Source organism: Scleropages formosus, chromosome 12 (genome assembly GCF_900964775.1).
Source record: "Scleropages formosus chromosome 12, fSclFor1.1, whole genome shotgun sequence".
NCBI classification, from domain to species: Eukaryota; Metazoa; Chordata; class Actinopteri; order Osteoglossiformes; family Osteoglossidae; genus Scleropages; species Scleropages formosus.
This window is the reverse complement of record NC_041817.1, coordinates 26,364,262-26,373,147: the sequence shown is the minus strand read 5'-3', so window position 1 is coordinate 26,373,147 and position 8,886 is coordinate 26,364,262. Positions and strand designations below refer to the sequence as shown.

The 8,886-nt window shown below is 40.8% G+C and overlaps 1 long non-coding RNA gene across 1 annotated transcript; it reads left to right on the top strand.

The window, feature by feature from the left end:
* The first annotated feature begins 5,900 nt into the window (after positions 1-5,900).
* On the top strand, positions 5,901-7,642 carry LOC108929347 (uncharacterized). The gene is made up of 3 exons (XR_001965744.2): positions 5,901-5,974; positions 6,079-6,169; positions 7,293-7,642. It is a non-coding gene; the product is annotated as an uncharacterized LOC108929347 (long non-coding RNA).
* The last annotated feature ends 1,244 nt before the right edge of the window (positions 7,643-8,886 follow it).

Genomic DNA, 8,886 nt, shown 5'->3' with positions numbered 1-8,886 from the left:
CAGCACACATCAGGGACTACAGAATATCACTCATCTATGGATCTGCCGCACTCGTTTCCTGGAAGGACGTGTCTCGTGTTTCTCAGGAAGTGAAAGGGGCAGTTACAGTAAGACCGGGGCTGTTAAGCGGCTCGCAGCGCCGCCCGCGGTTAGCCCACTTTGGCCCTGCTTGCGGTGGGTGGTGGCGAGAGAGGAAGCCACCTTGCAGAACACCTTTGCAACGATCCCAAGGCGTCCTTTTGCAAACAAAAACCTTTCACACGATATTTTCACGCATGTGGAGACTTACCGGATGACTGACCTGATGCAGGAGTTCCGAAAGGCCACGGTCTCCTGATTAGATAAACACACAGCTGCACCCACGCGACTGCTGCAGGGAATAAGGGCAAGAAAAAGTAAGAAAAATCAGCTATCGCCTTCACTGCTTCTCTCACCTCAATGTTATGGTTTACATTTACATGTATTTATTTAGCAGATGCTTTTCTCCAAAGTGACTTCCAATGAACTCTATGTAGTGTCATCAGCCCACACGCTTTATTCACCGCGGTAACTTACACTGCTAGATACACTACTTACACTGGGTCATTCGTCCATACATCAGTGGACACACACACACTCTCTCTCTCTGTCTGTCACTCACACGCTATGGGGGAACCTCAACAGCATGTCTTTGGAGTATGGGAGGAAACCAGGGCACCCTGAGGAAACCCACACAGACTAAGTGGGGATCAAACCTATGTCCTCTTTCACCACCCAGGTGCTGTGAGACAGCAGCGCTACTCGCTGTGCCACTGGTTTCTTGCTAACTAGTAATGTTAGGAGCTAAACTTCACATTTAGCGTTAAATAAGAGTTCATCTGTTAAAGTTCTTGTCTGAAACCTCTGCTTTGCAATTTTATACAACAGAACAATGATAACAAAATAAGCGAGGAACCGAGAATCCATTTGTCATATATCTTGGCACATTTTCCTGGGGCAGCAGGTGGCGCAGCAGTTAAAGTTGTCACCACACACTTAAAGCATGTGTTCAGTTCCCTCCTGCTGTAGTACTCTTCATCAAGGTACTTACCCAGAATTGTCACAGTAAAAGACACCCAACTGTATAAAGGGGTAAATAAGTCTAGGTGGCTTAGTGTATAAATAGAACAGTGTAAATTGCTGTGCAGAAAAGTAAATGCACAAACCTCATATTGTAAGTTGCCTTCCAGCAAAAGAGTCCGATAAATATCATCGATAATGATCATTACATATTGGGGTAAGAGAAGAAAAGACAAGTAAATATAAGAAAGGTATGGAGTAAACAATATTTTCGTATGAAACGAGCTTTGTGCGTGATACACAATGCAGTCGAAATGCTCTCGAGTGACGTGCAGGACAACAGAGCAGAACATCTGTTACGTTCGGGCCGAAGCTGAAACGAACATCCAGGTCACCCCTCTGTGAGATCAGCCTTGTGGGAACGCGTCACAAAACTCCTCCCACTGACTCAGAAACTGGAATATAATTTCTCCTTCCTCCAAGAATATCATAGACCAGTTCAAGTTGGCCCGAGTGAACCGTGTCTATTGCTCACTACTGAAGATGCATATGAAGGAAATTAAAACGGTGCACTATTCCTTTGTGTGTGACTAAGAGGCGTACGCCGCGGTTCCATTTTGGGGAGGAAAAAAATGTATTTTTGACTGCAGAGGGTCTTGAAGTGCATTTCTAATGAAAGCCCATGTACAGACTTCCATCATGAGACATTTCCCCCCAGTAGCCTGGAGACAGCATTAGAAAAGGATCACAGGAATGATAAATGTTGGAGGTTACGCAAAGGTCCGCTGGTGACATGGGACTTAATACAAATTAACATTCTTTTATTGCTGTGAAAGACACAGATACATATTTAAATAAATAACGCTTAAAAACATGGTACTTATTGGCTTGATAAATGTCTTAGCAGACAAATTACAGACGAAAGGAATTCCTCAACATCAAGACAGCCCCTGCCACATAAAATTACATGCAAATTAGTATGCATAATATTCAGCCAGAGAATAAGTTGGATAATACAGTGTCGAAACCTCCTTTCTGAATGAAAATGTTAACACTTCCACAATGCTATTTTCAGTGGTTTTACGTAACAGGCTAAGAGCGAATAATACTTTCCTCCAGGTCTTTGATCTCATATTAGAAAGAGGAGCAAACTTGAAATTCCCACAGATTAAGGTTTCAAAGCAGCGGGATGACTGAAAACTGACATTTTCCCCCATTGAGTGAATCGAGTGTCCTCATATTCACAAGGGTTGGCTTTATATTAAAATGATCTTTTAAAAAAAATTCTGAAAAAGGAAATGGAACTCTCATTCCATGCAGCAAAATATGGGTTTTGTTTCAAGCACAGCTCATATAGGCTGAAATGACAGCTAACCACAGTGTAAAATGGTGCAAGACAATAGTAAAGCAGCTGCTGATTCAGTTGTGAAGCCACGTGTCGATGATGAACAGGGAGTGTGTAGGCACTTTGTGTCAGAAGGGCCTTTGATGCCACGTAAAACAGAATAAGGGAGCAGAACAAAACGCAGGAAAAGGACATGACTTTTGAACCCTCTTTTCCCGCAACACCGGATCAATGTGGCGACATCATTAAAACAGCAGATTTGAGCAGTTGCTTAAGACCTTAAAGCATAATGTACAATTTTACAACAAAAGGAAGAGATTCACATGTGAAGCATGACAAATCCCAGCATGTAATGATCATTACTAATGTTATTTATCTCACTCTTTTGACGGAAGGCAACTGACAACGTGAGGCTTGTGCATTAAGCTACTGACACTGATTTAACCATCTATACAGCAGGGTATTTTTTACTGTACCAGTTCAGGGTAAGTACCTTCTTGAAGGGTGCTAGAGCAGGAAGAGGGATTCAAATGCATGTAACTTGACTGAAGGGCTACTGCACTGCCCCTTGTCCCACCACCACACAATTAAGATATTTTAGATGCTGGAACTTTGGATGATCTTCATACTCGTGGAATGTGTCTATTTGCAGGAAAAAGTCCAGATGTCCATTTTGTAAGCACTAGAGAGCCTTATAAAGCAGTCACTGTTCTTCTTAACTGGTGGGTGGCTTTGCTGGAAGATGCCTGCAGTGGGAACATACACCACAGAACTGCCCTTTGTCCTGCACTGAACTCCAGTACGGAGTGACCAACCCATGAAACAACACAAAGTTCATGTTGCTTGACCCTGCAGAGAAAAATGCTATAGCTTTTATTCCCTTGTATGACAATATTCTTCAGATAAATAACAACATGCTGTGACCTAACCCTCTGCAGTGGTAACAAAACCACTCTCGCTATGCAGAACTGAAATGCCATAAAATTTTAGCGCAACCATTTTGAAATATGAAATCGAAAGTGCCAAAGTTAACTCAGAGATGGCAGCGCATCTTGAAAGCAAGCTCTTCAGTGCTTTAACCATATGATTCCCCCCCGCAGAAAAAAAAAAAAAAAAAAAACAGTTTCATAACCTGCAATGATAAGCAACAGTCATTCAGATGCTCTCAATATGCGATGTGTAGGTCAGAGTTATTCATTAGCTGAGATGCCACTGGGCTGCGTTGACCTTTTACAGCCTTTAACACAGCAATGTCATTTAATTCTGTCTGTTTTCAAAGGCTGATATGAATGTACAGGATATGGACAATTTTTCCATTAAAAGCTATCTATAGAAGAAAAAGAAAGGACAATATTCTACTTTGCACTGTGACTTTCTGCTCGCTTGTAGATAGGTAAATGGGCTTATTTAATGATCTCATTTATACACCGCAATGAAAGAATCCTAGCAATTAAAAAAAAAAAGTATTTTCTCCTTAAAGAGAAGAAAAAAATAACATTATATCTATCTGCTTCCTTTTTACACAAGTGTGTTTGTTCCCCACCTACGGTATTCCTGTGATAACTCATGTAATTAAAGAAGAGTATTAAAAAGGTAAGTATAATTTGCAGTTCATGAACTGTTTTTAAAAATTACATTGAATATAATTAGCTTCTGTCATTAGGCCTAATCCCTAAAGAAAAGAACTGTGTCCTTGCTTTAAAAAAAAATCATATACATGTATATATTAAATGATAGCAAGTACGCTTCAGTCTCACAAAAAGGCCGGAAAGAACTTAAAAGCTATACCATGACTGGGGTCGTTACGACTTTTTGCCCCTAAATTCAAGAGTGAGTAATGATAAATTTCATCTGTGGGTGAAAAAAGAAAGCAATATATATTTTTTACACACATGCATACACTATATAGAATATACTATATATATTTATATATACTGCATATATATATGTGTATGTGTATATATATATATATATATATATATATATATATATAATATGGTTTCTATAGGTACATATTTAAGTACTAAACTAAGTTCTACTAAAACTATATATATTTCTGTAGTTTAAAATACTTTAAATTTATAGTCTTGTAACAAAACTTGACAAATCAGAAAGGCACACAATGGTCACACGAATGTATTAACTGTTTGGGCGCATGATCTATATCAAGAAGAATCTCCCAAAAATATATCATCATGCAGTTTTGTTCTCAGAACTACTTATAAGTCATTTCTGAGGTTACGGTGGTCATAAATGACAAAACTGGAGAGATAAGATAACACCTTCTTCAACATATTGTTCCTAAGTGTTTTTGCTCACCGCTGGACTAACCAGCCATCAGCTTCATTTGTTTTTTTCAGAAAACACCTTGGATCCCACGTGCCGCCATCAGAATTTAAATTCAAGACTGTTAGTAAATGTTGATGTACATCTCGAAAAAAAAAAAAAAAACTAACACGGTGATCAGGAATCGTCGACATTCTGATAGTGTTATACAGCTACTCATGTGATGGACTTTGGTTCATACGGTGGAAAGAAAGAAACTAACTGTACTTAAGAATCATGCGTCTGCATCCAAGTGTCTCTTTCTGCTCATGTAATGAACACATTGTATTTTCTACGAGATGTACGTCGCTTTGGAGAAAAGTGTCTGATAAATGAATACGTGTAACTGTAAATGGCAGCTACAGCATTTACTAACTGTCACGTTACCACCAGGAAATACTGCCGCAGGTGATGGCGGTAGCGGTTAAAGACACGACCTTGTACCCTGAAAGCCGCCACTTCAAGTCTAAACCTTTATGTTGCTGCTTTAGTGCCAAAAACTACCTGTATAATGAGCGCGTTTCTCTAAGTCACTTTGAAAAACATCGGCAAAAGAAGCATGGAGTCAAAACGTCATCATCAGTACATGATGATTATGTGGTATTAAAAAGAAAAGCTAAACTTTAGGTGGAGAGTCAGGACAGAAACCTTTTGGATTTTAAAGAGCTTCTGGGAAATCTAGGATTGCATCTTTCTTTAGGCAAATAGCTAATACCATACAAATTGCAACCTGTCTCTTGAATCAACTGAATTGTTTCCAGTTTCGGTCATTTAAATCTATAGTGTGTTACTAGCTGGAAAAGAGATTAATTAACAGATCATATTGCAGTTACTGCAATTATCACTGGAGTATCTTTTCATCCTGCTATTTAAAAAAAGAATATCTCCAACTGAAGCTCCCTTTTTCTCATTTTATTTTGTCTAATTTAATTTCTGAACAGGCTGTTCATAAATCTCCAGCACATATCCAATCAATGTTTTTGTTCCATTATTACAATAAAATGTTGCACTCTCTTTCACACCCTTCTAGTGTTCAGCCAAACCACCACACTGTCCATCAAGTCCCCTTCCGGGAGCCCTGTCGTCACTTGGACGATCGTCGCGTTGCGTCCCGGCGTTCTTGCGCGACGACGTCACGTCAATTTAGCCCCGCCCCCTTTGCGTTAAACGGAGGAGGGGTTGGGCGGTGTTAATCGTGAGCTGGTCCGGTCTTGTCTCCTGACGAGGGGAAGCCCGCTCTGTTTTACATTTCGCATGACTATATTAGTATGTATATGTTTAATGTAATTAATTGCGCTTCTTTATGTCGTGCTTAGAAAACTATTAATTGCTCCAGTCACTGGACCAGTGTATCAATTTTATTTCTTTAGCTCAACAAAGTTGCATAAGTGAAGTGGGGAGGACGGCGGACGGGCGGCCGGAGGTGCAGCGGGAGGGAAGGTCGCCTCAGGGAAAACTGAGGTAAAAAAGGCGCCTCGTCCGGTGCTTCCCACTGCCAGCGCCCCGCCGTTCCCCTGTCCCACACGAACCCTGTGAACCAGCGAGCCGGTGCTCTCTCACCGTCGCCCGCGCCTCTCACCGCCACCTTCCCGCGGCACGGCGACACATCACATTAAAACGACATAATAAAAGCGAGGGGCAGAAAGGGGCCGTGCGGGACGACCCCCTTCCCCCCCCTCTTCCCCCTCCTCCCCCTCCTCCCCCCGGGGCCGCATTGTTGTCTTTGTGCCCTTTTTGCCGCCCGCCTCGCGCCCCGCCTCGCACCTGCTGCTCCCACGAGCGTGGGTCGCGCGGCCGGCGCGGGACTTCTCTGCGCGCGCGCGGTGGCGGCATTCGATTGGTGTCCCGTGGCGATGATCTCCTTCAATAAAGACGGTGCCAAAATAAATTGTAAAATCATAATAAAAAAACTTTTTTTTTTTTTTTTTTTTTTTTCGGCTGTTGGCTTCGGCAGAAAAAAAAACCTTAAGGCTTATTTATTAAATAAGTACCAAATGCATGTAAGTATTTAACTGATTCACTTAAAGCAAATTACTTCTCTTATGAATTCCTAACACTGACGTGCTTTAATTTAGTTATGAAGGTGCTATTGCGTTAAACTGTAATATCTTAATATAATTTAAAAACAACAAAAAAAATCCAGATTGTAAGTAACCAGGCTGCTTCAGATCATGTTAAATTGAACAAAACACCAATTTCCAAACTTTAAAGGATGTGATTGGTTGTGGTTTATTTCTTGTAAATCTTGTAAAGATGTTTTTTTTACATCTGGCAAAGGTAACTCTTTGATTACATAAATTACCTGACTCCCGAAGAATAAATTAAATTAACAAAGAGAGGTTATTTATTTGTTTGTGTTTAGTGTGAATTGAGGCGCTGTCCTATTTCTGTGAGAGACTCCAGATTATTTTCATTGTTATCATCACTGGGGATGTTTGTCTCCAAATTTCAATAACCTTGACAATGAAGCCTGTCATCTCTTTTGAGCTCTCAAAGAGTGACCAAACCTTAGAACCCTCACAGCCTCAGATCCAAGAAAGAAAGCAAGAAAGGAAAAGAAAAAAGCCGCACCTTTTCTTTTCAGAGAAGTGATGCCCAGCAATAGAGAGACACTTCTGTCGGGGTCGAGCTGTTTTTTCATGGCGCCATTGGCAGCCAGGCGTGCCACCTGCTCCGGACCTCTCTCTGCTGTGGCCAGACGGAACAGCTGGCCGCTCTTCTGACGCTCTGATTGGCTAATCCCCGCTGGTCACTTGTGCTCTTCCTCCTCGCCTGTCATTGAACTTTCTCTCAATTAGTGCCAGGTTTGTGCTTCCTTCACAGGGGCTGCCCTTCAAGTGCCCTGAGAATAATATGGGCAGCATATGGGGGTATGTTAATGATTTAATGGGGTCAAAAGTCTGCTCTTGCTTTCGCTCATCCATCACCCTGGACCCCTTCCCCTTGTTCTCAAAAAAGTGCAAAATGTCTTTCAACTGGCAACTGCGGCTTGCAAGTTTGGACAGTATGGTAGGCTGAGAATATGTTTTTGTGTGTGTGTGTGTGTAATGAATATTTATAATAAATGTGCACAACGTTCTGTTTTCATTTCTTCTTTTTTATGTCTTTCATCGGAAGAACAGAACAAATACATGAATTTCCTCATGTATCAACATATATTTGGGTTCGTTCTGAGGTCCAGGTTTGGGAATCCTTTTACACTTCTCTCCAAGAATGCATTCCTCTCCATGTCCTAATTTTGAGCATTCCCTTTAAATCCCAAAAAGCAAGCAAACTACAAAGATCAAATGTGCAGTTTATGTTTTAATTAGTCCTTGGTTTATTTGAAAATACAAACAAAAGGTTTTTATAAATTAATGCCATGTTATAACTGTTATGCCCGTCCTTTCCTGGTTTACATCTGTGCACCAGGTACATGTTGCTCCTAACAATGGTCTCTAAACTGTTTTCTTCAGTTTATCTTAGGGTAAATATCAAAGACTTGTTTTCGTTATTTATTTGTTATCATTACAGTTAAATCAAAGCTGTGGTATTGGGCAGAGTGAACCTGGAAGATCTCGCGTGGGTTGTTTCCTTAACCCTAACACCTGACCAATATTGCCAGAAGATACCTACAAGAAAAGAGGTCCAAAGTTCCCTACACCTTAAGCATCTGCAAGAATATTCTTTATCTTTATTCTTATTTTTTATTTTTAATCGTATTTGACACCACTTAGTCCCCTAGTTGACCGAGATGCACAAGCAATACCGGCTGTACCTCTGTTTTTAATATTAAGACATTTGTCGGTTCCATGCTGTTGTACTCCTCACTTGATAAACAACAACAAACTTGACAGTCCATGACAATCCAAATTAATGTGTCAGTACAGCTGTTTAATTTGTAGTGCTGACTATAATCGTAGCTGTTCCCAAATCACTTTGTTCCAGATCTCACAGCCACAGTGTGCTTTTACTTTTTTATTTTCATTTTAATTTTTCAGTGTGGTTTTGAGTTCAGGATTCTGTTTTTCTATCACCTTTGCTGTAGTGAAAGTCCATTCCATCGGGTCTGCTTTGAATTTTGCACTACAGCCTGTAAGCTACATAGAAAGGTGGAAAACATAGCAACATCTTTGCAGTTTAGCTGACCATCACCTGTCAGCCTTGGGAAGAGACCCATTCTGACCTGTAGTGGAAAT